We start from the raw sequence: 16,344 nt of genomic DNA on the forward strand, positions 1-16,344 counted from the left end.
TTGGAAGGGAGGGAGAGCTGGAGCAGACACCATGCTGCACATGGGGGCACCTCCTGGCTCACGTTTTCAGAGCAGCACTGGAAACTTTGCAACTCTTCAGTGTAACTGGGGCTGCTCTGTCAGCAGAGAATAGTGAAAGGCTGTATTTTGGTATGAACTGTCCTTTCTTGCCCGCGCTGGCTTAGATGTGCCACGTCCTTGTGGGCATCAGCAAAACTACTCACAGCCTAAATTCTGTTAGAACTTTCAGGATCTCTCTCCTTGTTCTAACACTTCTGCTGAAGGAATCCTGCCCTGAAGATGCTGAGAGAGAAAGTTATGTGCTTTCCCAGTGTAGAGAGCTTCTCCATCAGCTGGAATTAGTGCCGTGACTAGGGACTTGGAAGGGGGAAAATGTCCACTCAAGTTAATAAATTGTGTGTTAACCTGAATCTAGGTAGTGGCTAGAACTGCCATTTAGGAAGCAGTAGCAATGGGCAAGTTGGGTAGAAGCTAAAAACCATAGAATTGGTGGAACTACCAAAGCACTATGTAGCTGGTTTTAAGCTTGTTTGTTTGGGGTTTTTGTTTCATAGTATAAACACTTTCAAATGTGGGCATACTGAAACCATCCATCCTGGTCACACACAACTGATCCTGTGAGTTTCTGCTCATGGTGGCAGGCAAGCAGTTTCTAGTCTTGCTGGAGGCTGCTTATGTCTATGTCCTCAAGAAGGCATGTCCTCAAATCTAGCTTAAGTGCAGACAATGTTTGCCTTGCCTCCTTGGGGCTGTGATTGCCTAAGTGTTTGTGGAATGTCATTGCTTACCTTGCCAGGGGTGAGCCTGTGTTGTTGGTAGCTAAGGAGTGCTGTTAATGTTCCAGAACTTACATGTTGTTTACTGATTTTCCACTAACAGGATGCAATGACTTAAGTGGTAAAAAGCCCTTTTTCTCTCCATTCCACTGTGATTACAATTTCCCTAGTGTCAATATAAGTGTTTAAGCAGTTCAGTCCTGTGTATTTGGTCCTACTCAGTGCTAACAGGCCTCTACTGGTTGCAGTGTTGGACAGTAAATGTGAATAAAGTATTGCAGTACCATTCAGCCAGAGATGGTGCTTAATGTGTTAGGTGTTTAAGTCCCCATCTCATTTTATTACACCCCTGCTGTAAAAGCAGCCATGGGCTACAGCTCGATTGCCTGTTTGTGTGGGAGAGTTGTCAGTGCCATAACCAACATTTTCTGCATTCAGTAGAAGATGGGTTTGATGAGAGATGTGAGGCATTTACAACGATCCTCTTTCATCAGCACTGTCCCAGGTCTTCAAGGATGACAAACCAGTGGCGTTGATACAGATAAAATCCTTTGCACTGAAGTCTGTAGACTTCCTGTCCTTTCATTAGTGGATTTCAGCGTGTTGCCAGTGTAAATCAGTCTACAGCTGTCAGTAATATTTGCCTAGTTGATGTCCTCTGTTTCCGTTCCTGAAGGATTATTTCATGAAGCAGGAACTGTAGTGAGGCAGCCAAATCAGTTAATAGGGACAAACATCATCCATCTGCTAATACTCTGGCACAAAGCTGCAGTTGACTTCTCTTGCTTCTGGGAGATGGTACTTCTGGAGGTGTCCCTATGAGGCTTTTATTCATGACATACTTGTGTTTTGATAAGCTTTAATTTTCTGTGTAGTGTGTTTATTGTAAAGATGTTTGTAAAAAGCAAACCCATGTTAATGCAGAATTGTGTTAAAGTATCAAAACCTCATAAATCCTTTTGGAAGTGTGAGACCCAAAACTAAAAGTGGAGATTTTTATCTACAGTATGGAAAGCAGTAGAGTCAAAGCCTTTAGCTAACACACAACAAAAATACAGAGTTTACAGATTTTTCACAGGTCAGGTACTACTGTAAAGAAAATAATGTACCAAGAATTTGGTGCCCCTTCCAGCAGTGACCTGTTAACTTGAGACTCAACTGCTGTTCCCATGAGTAACTTCTGCCTACAGGTACCTGCTGAGCAAACCCAGCACTGTCCCTGAGGTGCTTCCTTGAGGCAATAGTCACCTCCAGCATCAGGTATGGTCAGGTGGCAGCAGATAACAGTAGGTACAAAGAATCCTGAAGAAACTTCAGTGACTCAAGTTAGATAACATTCCCATTTTCTTACCACTTCCCAGAGACACAGATCAATCCTGCTTCGGTGAGTTGCTCCTCTGCCCAGTTTGCTCCCTAGGACAATAGGCAGAGTGCCTTCAGGCTCCTGAAAAGCCCACAGCACATTTGGCACTGACCCTCTCCAAAAGGTTCCCAACAGGCCCTTGAATAATCCATTTGTTCCTCTCAGGAATAATATCCATAGTGTCTCTGACAGATTATTCATGACCAGCTTTAATCAAACTTTAAGATAAAGCATTAGTTGCTTAGAATGTAGGCTTGAAAAATGGAACAAAGTCCCAAGCAAAGCAAGCAACAGCATGCATCATTAGCTCTGTTTACAGCTTCTTGGAGAGTGCTAGTGCCCTGGCTGAGTTGGCATCATGAGCCAGGCCTGCAGAAGCTGTCCCCACTACAGACTTGGCCTGAAATCTTCCTAAATTTACACCTCTCCCAGCTCTGCTTCTAAGCCTGGCTGCTGGTGTCCTTCAGAGCAGGGGCAGGCCAGGCCTTCTCACCTACCTGCTCTTGCACTGAGACATCACCAAGCAAAATGAGACACTTTGTGTCTTGCCTCCTGCCTGCTGCTTTTCTGATCAATGCCTGTTCTTACGGAGATGATGCTCTTCAGTTTAGTTTGTAATCGGGAGCAGCTTGTATACAGCTCTCCAGCTTGGCTAGCTGAAATAAATGAGACAACAGTCAAGGAGATCTAACGGGAAAGACAAAATCATCCCTCTGAGTGGGTGCCAGGAGAGACAGTTGTGAGCTCACAGTTCAGAATGAACCAAGTTTTAGAAAGGTTTCACTCTGTACAGTGCAAGCACGCCATCAAGGGCTCCTGCCTAACCACAGTAGCAGGTAGTGTTGGGAGCAGCAGTGTGCCTGACAGTGCAGAGTGGCCGGCCTGGCGCATTCACAGTGATGGGACACACTGGAATGAAGATCTGCCCCAGTTTGTTGATGTGAGTAAAAGCTTTTATGTGCTTCTTTTCACAGGTAGCAGAGCCCTGCAGCCACCGTTTGCAGGGATCAGTGCTGCCCTCTGAAGGACTCAGGGAAGAGCTGTGACAGTATCTGAGGGACTGAAACACCTGATGGCGAGAGCCACAGAGCTCAGCCTGTTCGTTCAATGTGCTACGGACACCTGAGCACAGTCTCCAAAGGTCGACATCCTGAGTAGAGGCAGGACAACAGAAGGCTCTTCAAGCTACCAGAAAAACACATGATTTACCAGGTATGATAATTTCATAGACTCATAGAACGGTAGGGGTTGGAAAGGACCTTTAGAGATCATCTAGTCCAACCCCCCTTCAGAAACAGGTCCACCTAGATCAGGTCGCATAGGAGCATGTCCAGGCGGGTCTTGAAGACCTCCAAGGAAGGAGCCTCCACAATCCCTCTGGGCAGCCTGTGCCAGGGCTCCCTCACCTCAACAGTGAAATAGTTTTTCCTTATGTTTAGATGGAACTTTTTGTGTTTAGTAGTAATTAACTAAGGAGTAGTAATTTATGCTTCGAATTACCAGAAGTCTGGTTCTGAGTAATGTTTAAGTCAGGCTTGGATGCTTTTCCAAAGGAACCATGGATTAAATTAGATTAAAGAAGATTCAAGGGCAGTCCAGCTGCATGCAGTGCCGCAGATCCTGTGTCCGGTGCCAGGACCAGAGGCAACAGGCACAAACTGAAACACTCTGCACATCAAGAAACACTTGTGCACTGTGAGAGTGGCAGAGCACTGGCACAGGTTGCCCATAAAGGTTATGGAGTCTCCATCCTTGGGAGATCTCTGTGGTCCTGGGCAACCTGCTCTAGGGCATGTACCATATGATCTCCAACCTCAGTGTCTTCCAACCTCAGTCATTCTGTGATCCTTCCTGGCTTCAGAATGTACTGACAGAACTCGGAGTAGGTCAGCATTCCCTACTCAGTTTCTTCAATTTCTTCTTTTTGTGCAGTTGGCAGTGGTACTGACTCCCAGCATACTAACATGGATAACAGAGAGTAAGATTTTATTCTGAGTTCCAGTTCAGCTGCTGATTATCATCCATAAATCCCCATTCCAGTCACATGCTGCTATTGGTTAAGGCTTAAACACATTCTAAATAATCAATGGTGAATCCAGGGCAGTTTGTGGACAAGTTAGTGAACCCACATACATCTTGTGCCGAACTTTATAACTCAAAACTATCATTGTCTGTAAACATTCCTTATCTAGCTGATGTAGTATGAAATTATTTTGTGCCACCCAAAAAAATAAGTAAGCAGAAGGAAATGATGCCAGGGCTCTGCCTACATTGACATCATGGGTAGATTCTGCTTGCCACATATGACCAATGTATTTGAAAATTGATGTGTACATCTGAAATATAAACTGTCTTACACTGAGTAAAGAGTAAGGTTAAGAATTAATTACTTTGAAAACAACACTGTCAAAACCAGCTTCTTTAGCACATATTTTCTCAGAAATCAGAGGTCTTGTGATCTTTTTTATGGGTTCCTGTTGTGTTTGTAAGGGTAATCTGGGTTACAAATGCTCTCATAACAAACCTGGTTAAAAGTTAAACATGATTTGAGGCCAGCAGGGAATACAAATATACATTTGCTAATATCAATCCTACTTTTGTTGCATTTCAGCTTAAGGATTCCCCACATTTAAAATGCTGTTTTGCTTAACCCTGGGGGAGGACAGTGGTCCTGGTCCAAGGTCAGCAGGAGGGGAGTCGTGCGGAGTCCGAGAGACGGGAGCTGCTACCTGTCAAAGGAACAAACTGATGTCCCTGGGGAAGGGATTTTACTGCATTTGATTTCACTAAGAACTGAAGGCAGAACAGCTTTTGGAAGCAAGAGCTGATCTGTTGAAGGCCCAGAGATTCTTGACCTTGGTTTGGGAGCTCTTGCTGGTCATGGAGACAGATTACAGCTAGATTACAGCACCCTGTTAACTCCAGAGCTCACCCTTCCAGTCAAATTGAATAGCATCATGTTGGAATATCTCTGTTTACAGATACCGAGAAAGCATGGTTACCTTCAGAGAATGTGCACACAGGCTGGCTTCCAGGGCCACTTCTGAAGCATCTCTCTTGCAGCCTCTGTCTTTCCATCTGAGCTGTGGAGGTTGCTACATCCAGCTATGTTGTTTATAAACAGAACCAACAACTGTTGTCCTGTCTCCACTTTTTCAGTTGTGACTGATCCATGCAGAACATACAGCTTGCATAGAATAAAGAACTGGACTGTAGTAAATGGGAGCTGTGAGTGGGAGCCAGGATCTTCTGAGGCATCACAAGATTTCCCTTTATAGTGCTGGATTAGTTCCTCATTTGCTGCATTTTCTCTTTCAGTGAAATGAATGCAGTGGTATTGCTCATATGAAAAAAATAACTGATCTTAAAACCTGAAAACTGGTGTTAGGACTAGAAAGTGTTCCAGATTTCAGGTACTGAAGATCTTATTGATTTCACAGTGTGCCTAGTAAAGTCAGTTCTGATTTACAAGAGTGAAGTATACTATAAAATTAGAGCAGTGAGACAGAAAATGCTTCAAGGAGAGCCCCAAATCCTTGTCTGGCCTTGGCAGCTGTCGTGCCTCTGTGTCTCAGTGCACAATCACTGCATAAGCAATGGAGAAACCTTGTCATTTTGAACTTGAAGATGAAAGCAAACATTATTTACAGTTACACCCAGCAACTGTTGTGCACAGGAAGAGTGCAGTTATAAAAGTACAGTTAGGACAAGTCTCACAAGTCTTCCCTACCTGACTGTAACAGGATACACTCAAGGCTAATCCCTCTTGGATTAGATGGATGGCAGCAATGCCCCTGCAGCAAGGCAGAACAGAATAAACCCTTTAAAAGTTTGTGCAGACTTCTGGGGGCAGAGTCAGGGTCTTGGGAGTTTTGGTGAGCCTCTCTGGATTCCTGTAGGACCTGAAGTCTCAGAGGAGAATTCCCTTCTCAGTCAAGGCACTTTCCACTATGAGCAACATCTGGTTTTACACCAGCTTTGACAGACAGTATCTTATAAAATGAAGTTGTTATTGATCAGCAGTTGTCACTGTTTGAGCCACAGGGCTTGGTTTGCTCCACTGAACAGCACATCTCGTCCCATGCCACACTCCCAGGTATTCCCAAGGTGATCCATGCCAGGCTGACAGATGCGACACAGTCTGTAGGAGACCTGTGTTCTTCTGGAGTGGCAGCCAGAGGCCAGGCTGGCTGGCCTAAGACATTTCTCCTGATACTGTTTACACTGAATCTCTTTGCAGTGCCTGGCTGAACACCAGATGAACACCCACTGAGCACCCTCCTCTCCTCACTGGGTGTCTCGCTGGTGCTGCTGAGGCAGAGAATGGCTCAGGCATCGCTCCACCCTCTGTGGCCCTGGGAAGGACAGGAACCGAGTGTGCTTACCAGTGCAAGGGAAGGTAGAAGAGGATGTGGCCTGAAAGTCTGTGGTACCTGTAGCATAGGTGGATGTTCATTGACAGCCTAAGGATACATACGAGTGACATACCCCATGGGTGACAGCTACTGGGAGTCCGTTTCTGCACTAACAAGCCCTTGCACCAATTCAAAACCCTTAGTTGTGAAGCCTTAAGGATCCATTGCAGCAGACAGCTGTAAGTTCAGAGGAAAAATCATGTACTTCTTTTGTATAAAAACATCCATCCAGTCAGCAGAAGGACAATGCTGGATAAGAGGTAAGTAGATCCATCTTGGGAGGCAGGACAGTATTTAACTAGAGCAGAAGCCATAACCTCACAGTTCTTCAGTCCATCAGAGACACATGTTGGAGGAAATGGCTGCATCCCCTCTTTTCTGGCCAACGTTTTTGTAATGCATTTTGATTTTTCCAGTCACTCAGCCAAAGGCAACATATAGTTTTGCAATGCTTCTAAGTAGCATCAAGGACATAATGTTCCAGTTCCGCATCCCTGATGTATCAATTAGCTTGAGTGACTTGGAAAGCTTACCTTTGTTGTGCACATAATGTTGACATTAAAAAAAAGGAAATGCTGCCAACATTTGTTGAAGTGCCAAAATGAAAGTGCTCTGTTCAGGCTCATTGTTCCCATCCTATCTCACAGGATAATCAGAAAGTGTATGGGCGATTCTCCACCCTTTCCTCACTTTCCCTGCAGGGAAGCGTGAGATCAGCAGCTTTCTCCTTTTGTTCATTTTTGACCTTTGCATGACTGCTAGTTGTTTTGATTTATTAGAATTTATTTTCTTAAATAGGAAAAAGAAATGAGTATAATGCAAGGATAGCCACAGCCTACTGAAGCTGTCTTTTGAGACCCCTTCTAGCCAGGACAACTGCACAGAATCCTTTAGAGCACTTACAGTCCAAGTTTCTGCTCTGAATTGTGCTATAGGGATTTCCATCTGACTGTAGAGGCAGCAGAGGGAGATTAACCTGTCTGGGCTAAAGAAAGCCTTTGTGAATACCACTGTAGTGATTAGCAGGTTTATAATGGATAATTTGGCATTCCAGTGTTTAGTGATGTCTCTGGAAGTAGGAGATGTTAATGGTATGGAAATGTTTACATATATCTCCCAGCTAGCTGGTAAACATTCAAAGACCCAAGTCTATTAGAGCCAGGAAATACATTCCTTGCTTCTAACATATAAATGTAAGAAACACGAATAGCACCCCAAAGCAAGAATTCTGTGGTCTGCAGCATTGAAAGAAATGATTTTAAACCAAAATAGAAGCAGGAGCTGGGTAAGTACAGCATTAGTCACTCACTGTAAGTAGTGGGACGGTTACACACTTGGTTTAGAGAGTTTGGTCACCATTTCGAGTCAACTTGTAATCTGTAAAGTTTTTGGCAATGTCAGATAACAAACCACATACATCTTATGTTTGTTTCCTCGTGTAAAATCAGGAATGATACATTTACGTATCAAAATCACAAGTACCAGCTATTATCAAAGCCTTAATGGTGCAGGATTCATTTTGGTAAGACTTCCTGTGCTTTACTCATGCTGATGTCCCAGTTATGGGTCCCCTGCTTTCCCAGCTGTATAGCAAAGGAGCTAATGGCATAAACTAATGGGATCAGAGCTGCTGACCACAAGCTGATTCACACTGTTCAAGGCAAGACAGGCCAACGAGAAAAGTGCCTGAAGTGAGGTATGGGTAGCCACTGTTCTGATTGTACTCAATGTGTACTTTTAACTACTGGCAGAATAACGAAAGAACTTGAGGTCAAATCAATCCCTAACCATAAATCCTAGGCATTGACTTTGACAGCACTTCTGTGGTATATCTAACGGCAGTGTGACACAGAGGGTGACATTTCCATTATGATTCATCATTTCAGCCTCAGTTTAAGAGAATCATTTTAATTATTCTCTCCAAACTGCTGAGGAATACAGCCTGCATTTGCAGAATAGTCTGAAGAGATTAGCAAAAAATGACTCATTTCCAACTGTTAAACTTTTCTGTGTGCGTCTCTTCATCGGTACAAGATTCTACTGAAGCAGTTGTCTTCTGTTATAACCAATTCACGCCCCTTCCTTTCCTCCCTGGTCGGTAGCCACCCTCCACACGGGGATTTAAGCAGCAAGGGAAGCAATGCAAGCTTTCTGCCCTCAGGGTGTGCCGGGGATTCTTGTGATGAGCTGGGAAGTTGTGTTGTCCACAGCGCCCTCTCTGTGGGTTTAGTGGATTTCTGCTGCATGCCATGAGGGCATCCTAATCTTCAACTGCTTGTAGCAGAGGTAATTTACCTTTTAATCCATATTTACTTCACAGATCTCTGTAAGAGCAACATCTGCCCTACTATGCTTAAAATACTAAATATTGCCTTTCTAGTTTGACAAATAAACTATATCCTGTTTTCTGAAGGCTTTTTTCCAGTTACCTTTCACTTTTGCAGTCAAAGGAATTCCTTTTAGAAGTAATTTGTTCACAAAGCTACAGACTCAGCTGTTGCAACAATAAGTATGCTTTGCTTGGGTGAAGACTATTGCTGTAACATGCATCTGACAGGGTAACGTGCATAGGAAGGACTGGCCAGACTGCAGGATTCACTTTCATATGAGGGGAAGCTGCGTAGGCCTCTTCAGTGAGTGACCATAAAGCACACTAAAAAATCTCAGGTTCCTTACTCTTCTCCTTTTAAGCCCTCATATGAGAAGATTGTTTAAGAAAAAAATGTATTCACTAGGCTTCAGTAGATAAGTGCCACTGACAAAGGGAACAACTGAAGCACCACCAGGAAGGGAAGGAAGGGTTAACTCAGGGGCATGGAAGGCTCCAGAGTGCTGGTTCAGGCCACAGTGGATGCAGAGAAATCAAAAGCTTCTCGCAGGCAGAAGAATCGTAGAATCACAGAATGGTAGGGCTTGGAAGGAACCTTTAGAGACTATCTAGTCCAACTCCCCTGCCAAAGCAGGTCCACCTAGATCAAATCACACAGGAATGGATCCAGACAGGTTTTGAAGACCTCCAAGGAAGGAGACTCCACACCCTCTGTGGGCAGCCTGTGCCAGGGCTCCCTCATCTGAACAGTGAAATAGGTTTTTCTTATGTTTAAATGTAACTTTTTGTGTTCCAGCTTCATCCCATTACCCCTTGTCCTGGTGCTAGATACAATATAAAAAAGGGATGTCCCAAACTCCTGACACCCACCCTTTAGATATTTGTAACTATCAATGAGATCCCCCCTCAATCTCCTCCAGACTTAACAGCCCCAGTTTCTGCAGCCTTTCCTCATATGAAAGATGTTCCAGTCTCCTGATCATCTTGGTGGCCCTTTGCTGGACTCTCTCCAGCACTTCCCTATCCCTCTTGAGCTTCCCTGTTCCCTCTTGAGGGAACTAGTGCACCAGCTAATGCTTCTGTGTGTGTGTGGGTAAGCTCTAGCATAGCCTTGATGGCCACAATAACCACTTGTCCTCGGGATCACAGCTGGTAAAGGAAAGAACACAGACTCCTTCCTTCAGGAGGATTGTGTCACTGGATGTGGGTTGGAGAGGGGGGCCAGGAGGAGGAGATTGCCCCAGGTTGAGGAGATGGATTTGGGTAAATACAGAAAAAAGCTTGAGAATGAAACTGAACTGCCTCTGTTGCTGTTTCTTTAGCTCCAGTGGCCTTCCTGCTGCAGCACAGCCTTTGGGAGCTCTGAGGATGAGCACTTTGTCCAACTGCTGGTCTTGGTGCTTTGGAGCAACTTCTGACTGTGGCTGGTGATGGTAACCAGATGCCATCAGCCAAACCCACTTTCAGGCATTGTTATATCTGGTATATTAAACTGTTTGTCCTTGTTTCTGTACTGGTGTATGGCTCACAGATCTGTCCTCCCAGGCTGTTCACCAACCATTGACTGTTTTATACTGATATTCCTCTACATTTGTCTGCTGGTCCAGGTTGCCTGTTGTCCTTCTGCATTATCTTGTTGATTCTCTTGGCATAGACAAAATTGGTATAGTTAAGGCATCAAGTTTAAAGATCTGAAGGCTCAAAAGCATTGCAATAGAGTACAGAGACTTGCCTTGGGGACATTTGTTTGCGTACAGCACAGGCCAGAGCTTAACAAACGACATCTTTTAGCTGTTTGGTAGCATGAAAGTGGGTGGTTGTTCTCAAGCCAGGTCTCAATGGACATGGATCATCATTATTACTAAACCAGTCACCACAACTGCAATTAGCTTGAACCTCTGTAAGCAAATATGTAAAGTTTAGTAAGTGATACAATCTGAGTCCTGAAAAATATAACAAAAACAGGCTTCAGTGCTCTGCATTGAAGATTTTTAACATTGAAGGCTTTTAACAGAGCCAACAGAGGATGTGTCAGCTCCCTTCCATTTGCATTTGCATTTCCCATCTCATACTTAGCAGTACTAAAATGACCAGCTACTTTTCCATCAAACAGGTATAGGAAAAATATTTCAGTGTTTACGTAAGGCACCAAAAAGGTGGGTTAATTGATACACTGAGTTCAGCTGTGTAATTGCCTCCTTGCTGATGGCATCAAAAAATCCCACCCTCCCACAGAGTAAGTCAAACAATGCCAAACATGCTTTTTCAGGGACATAACACCTTTCATTCTTTGCAAACCAGAGCAACAAGAGAATTATAGTGAAGCAGTGGTCTCAGCAGAGATCCACAGAAAGGGGCAAGCAACAAGGCCAAGCAGTAATAAAAATAACATGCACAAAAACTCTACCTAAAAATTGAAGTACCAGAAAAGCAAATGGCCTAATGGAGATAAGGACCCACTCTGCATAGGACACTCCATGCTGAATTTGTAATCAACGTAGCAGAAATCTTGCTAACACTTGGGCACCTTACTTTGCTACCAGTGATGACCCTGGTGTAGATCATTGTGGAAGAGCTTGTCTGTCTCTGTCAAATATTGCACACAGTCATGTCTTGGCAGCAAGAAAACTTGGTTAGAGATGCTGAATGAATGTCTTCAGATCCTGCCTTGTCTAACAAGAGTTGTACATTTAACCTGGAAGTTTCAGGGAGACAGCCCATAATCTGTGTTTCTAAAATATATCCAGCTCTGCCAGAGCAGCTGAACAACCAACCTCCGATGATGAGATTGTTGCTATAAAAATACCATTAACGTTGCCCCCACAGGCACATGGAAACCTGTCAAGGCTTTGTGCCTTATTAGATACAGACTGTTTCACTATAAAATATGACCCAATAGATGGCCTCTTTCTCAATTGCTACAGGGGTTTGTGGGTTCTGGGAAAATTAACCTTTCAGTGATGTTTGGTCTAACAGACATTATGATGAAAATATTTGGCTTGGACTAAATGCAGAAGATAACCCAGCTGGTAACTTTCCATCTTGCCAGGAGCATTAAGCTCATTCACTGAAATAAATTTCCTAAATATGTCTGGTGGAGCTAAACACCCTGTTACAGTAAGATGGAAAAAGACAGATTCATCAGCAACTGCAGAGACCAGGTCCAAAATAATTTGGCAGAGATTAGGCCTTGAGTTGGCATCGTGCCTGGTAGCAAATGACATCCATGCCACTGGACTTAGTGGCCTTTCTCATCTGGCTCTTACTATATATTCCTACAGTGACTTAGTATCTAGCTCCATTTAGTTACTTTTCTCCTCAAATATCTCAGCCTAACTGTTAGAAGATCTCTAGCAATGCCATGTTTGGCACTCAGAAGCCTCATCTCTCTAACTTACCTTGGCATTCCACTTCCTGGTACCATATTCTCAGTTCACTGTGAATGTGCCTTAGGCTGGAGAAGACTTCAATGAAAGCACAAGAAAGGAAATTCTACTCAGAAAAGTACAAAGATTGTAAGAAAAAATATTCAGAACAGAACTCTGACATTCTGCCAGAATAATGACTTTACACAGGTCAGCAATGGAGCCCCACTGCTCCATGGAAAGAAAAGGATTGGGGATGTGTAGCAGGCCTTCACGGGTCATCATTCCCAGTGCAGACAGAAGAGGTATCAGGACACTTCAAAGAGAGGAGCTATTGCATGGGATAGCAGCATTGAACACCATGACTTAGCATTTGTATAGAAAGCACAGCTGCCTAACAACCAGCACTAAACTAGGCTGTGCTCACCACTGGGGAGGTATCTATGTGCCTTTTCCTTTCAGCTAGAAGGCTTTTATTCAGGATATGGCAAATGGGATTGCTGCAACCTCAGCTCAGCTCCATCTGCTGATGGAGACATTATTTTTGTCCATAATGTCGCTATTGCTTTAAATAATTTAGACTGAAAACTTTCAGACTTAATTTCACAGAGATGCCAGTGATGGAAATCATAGTGGTCCCCATAGCATCCTGCTCTGGGATGATGTCTAGAAGGAAGAGGAAAACCTGAGCTCAGCTCTCCCTTCCTCTTGCAGTTAAGGAAGGTCTGTTCATGGCTTCTTGAGAAACTCAGCTACTGTCTGCAATGCAGTACAGGTTTCAGAGCTAACTTTGGATTAGCTGCTGAAAATTCCCCCTAGGAATCAGTGTTGGTGTGTGGGTCTCAGTAGTTTGGTTTGTCTTGTCTCAGTGACTGTTCTGCTGCTGTGATGTGAGGCACAGAGTGGTTTCAAGCTACTGAGGGCTCATGTTCAGGGAAGGAGAAGCAGAGGAAGGAGACAGGACAGCACAAGGATGCAAAGCTTATGGGAAACAGACCAGGGATCTTTTAATTCTTCCTGCTTTAGTTAACTTGCAATTAACTTCTTGCATTTGAAGAATACATGTTACCATTTACTTGTACTAGTTGAGTTCTTAGATGGAACTCAAGCAACTGAAAAAAATCATGACAGGCTGAAAACAAATTAAAACCCCAGAGATTGTGCCCTTTGTCCCTGAGCCAGTGAAGTGTACCCTCTGCAGGTTTTCAAAGACTTGAGGCATGCTTCTGAGCAAGAAAATCCCTGAAAGTGAAAATTCCCACAGAACTGTCAGACTTCAGAAGTCATGGGTTGGAGGGAAATAAATGGTGTTTACAAATCTTCCTGTAAACTGAGGGCAGCTGATAACACTCAAATTAGTCTGGAGGAGACTGAGGGGGGATCTCATTAATATTTGTAAGTATCTAAATGGTGGGTGTCAGGAGGTTGGGGCATCCCTTTTTTCTATTGTATCTAGCAACAGGACAAGGGGTAATGGGATCAAGCTGGAACACAAAGTTCCATTTAAATATAAGAAAAATCTATTTTACTGTTTAGTGAGGGAGCCCTGGCACAGGCTGCCCTGGGAGGGTGTGGAGTCTCCTTCCTTGGAGGTCTTCAAGGCCCACCTGGACATGTTCCTGTGTGACCTGATCTAGGTGAACCTGCTTCTGCAGGGGGTTGGACTAGATGATCTCTAAAGGTCCCTTCCAACCCCTTCAATTCTCTGATTCTATGAAACTGCAGGAACCCAGGACCTTGTTGAGCCTGGATTATTGTGCTTATTTCAAGCCGTGAACAATGACAAATACAGACAATGTCTAGCCCATCTTCATCCCTTCAAAATATAACGTGACTGCTGTTACAAGTAATGGTGGGTTTCTGTGCCACTTTAGAGATAGGTATCTTGAAAGACAGCTGGTTTTGGCTTTTGGATGATAGCCATCACTTGCCAAAAGCACTGTACATACAGTTCCTTAGCGAAATGGCTGAGGAGGTTGCTTAGATTGTTCTCAGTGCACATTGTCCACAACCACATGGGCAGTGTAACTACATTTCAGTAGGAAAAGACTGAAAAGACATGGACACCAATTCACATCCCACCCTTGGTAATTATTTCTGCCTAGCAAAGCTAGAAATAAGAGCTGTGAAGTTGTGAAGAGGGCTGTGCAGCTGCTACCCATATGAAACATTGCAGTGGAGGGAACCTCACTCTATAAAAATCACTCATGCCCTAAGCAGCCTTTTTTTCAATGGGAGGCTCTCACCACAATCACCAGAGAGGAAAAACCAGCCTTGGTTAAGGCAAGGGATATGTGTTAATGGAAGTAATCCTAGATTCACTGAAATTACCTGCAAGATCCTTCCCCAGTAGGATGGGATCTTGACCACTTTTGATGGAGGGGTGGGGAACTGCATTGGATGGCAAGTCATTTAACTTTTCATATGGTTTAGTGTAGGAATTTGAAGGACATCTTTCCTAGCATGCCTGTTGTGAAGCATAATTGTTGCTGCACTATTCTCAGCCTCTTTGTAGCCTACAAACTAGGTAGAAATCTCAGCTGCTATCTGACCTCACTTGTTGCCTTTGCTGCCAAGTTGTATTATATGACTGAAGAATTCAAACTTATTAACAATTGGAAATGAATGAACACAGATACAGTTCAATGTAAAACAATTGGGATATATGCCAGTCTATGAACATCTTAATGTTTAAGTTTCAAAGATCCCAACTGACTGTCCACAATGCCATGTCTGGAAAGTTCAGTATTTGGTCTTACCAGTGAGAGCTTACAGAGCTGGATCCCAGTCCTGGGCCTGGCCATTTTTCCTAAGCAGATTTCCTCACCTCCTCCTTGTCTTTCTGAAGTCAACAGGCCTCCATGAGTGTATCTGCATCTATCATCTTAGCCTCAACTGCAAATCTGAGCCCAAAGGAAGAAAGAATGAAAGAAAACACTTAATTTCTGATAAATAATCTAAACAAAATACAGTGAGGAAAGGCCCTGCAGAAATGTATTTATAACACACAGGATGTAAAAACAAATGAGTTGGTGCTGGAGGGAGAATGACTTCAGCAAGTAAAGTGTCCAAATAGTGCATCAGGCTTTTGAGTTGGCAAGAATGCTACAGAACCAGATGTAGGCTGTGAATCAGCAGGTCTGGAATGCCAGCACAGAAAGAATGGCAGTCATGATCCAAGGGTACACAGAGGCACGCAGAAACTCTTCCAAGACCATTTTAGCAAAGCACGTTTCCAATATGTATAGATATATATGCCTGTGATGGCAAAGTAACTTCTCAAACACTTATTAGCTTAGTTCCTGAAAGCATTTAATTAAAGTCAAAAAAAGTTCCTGAGACCTTGAACAGATGAAATCTTTTGCTAACCAGACACAAAGGCAAAGTTTCAAGTTTTTAGAACCCTTTGCTTTAGAAAGACCTAATTGCTGGAGGGTGGAGGGAAAATGCTGAATTACTGCTGCTTAGTTTCCAAAATCTGAGTTCCACGGGCTGACTTCTGCTCTGTCTGGCACTGCAGTGGGCTGAGGAACAAGAGGAGGGGAGTGATCCCATGCTCCCGGCAGCCTGGTGCCAAGTGCAAGATTCCTTTCAGTGGGTGGGGAAAGAGACATGCTGTGGGCAAGGGCAGCATTTGTCCCCAGCTAACTTTGGCTGCTTGCTAAACAGGCTTAGGATAGATGTGGTCCAGCAGGAGGGTTGGCATGTATCCCTCACCCTCACCCTGCTGATTGCCCTCTCTCCTTGGAGATGGGAGATCATTACAGTACCCAGACATGGCTACCAAAGGTGAGAGCCCTTACACCCTTTCTATCAGTGTCACTCCTTAACTCCCGTGAGAGGTGAGGGATACCAAAACATTGCTTGGTCTCCTTGGTCCATTTGATTTCATAGCTCCTGTGCAAATGAAGTTTCTGTTTCTGGAGAGAGGGAAAGCACACAATACTACAGGAAGCGTTATGTTTCTTTTCATGAATTAAGCCATATCTCTGGAAAATGTTGTGGTTTAGAGTGTATCTGCTTAAATTCAAGTGACACTTGCTGACTTTATGATTAATTTCTTTTTTCTTTCCTT

The sequence above is a fragment of the Colius striatus genome, chromosome 5, assembly GCF_028858725.1.
Source record: "Colius striatus isolate bColStr4 chromosome 5, bColStr4.1.hap1, whole genome shotgun sequence".
Taxonomy (NCBI): Eukaryota; Metazoa; Chordata; class Aves; order Coliiformes; family Coliidae; genus Colius; species Colius striatus.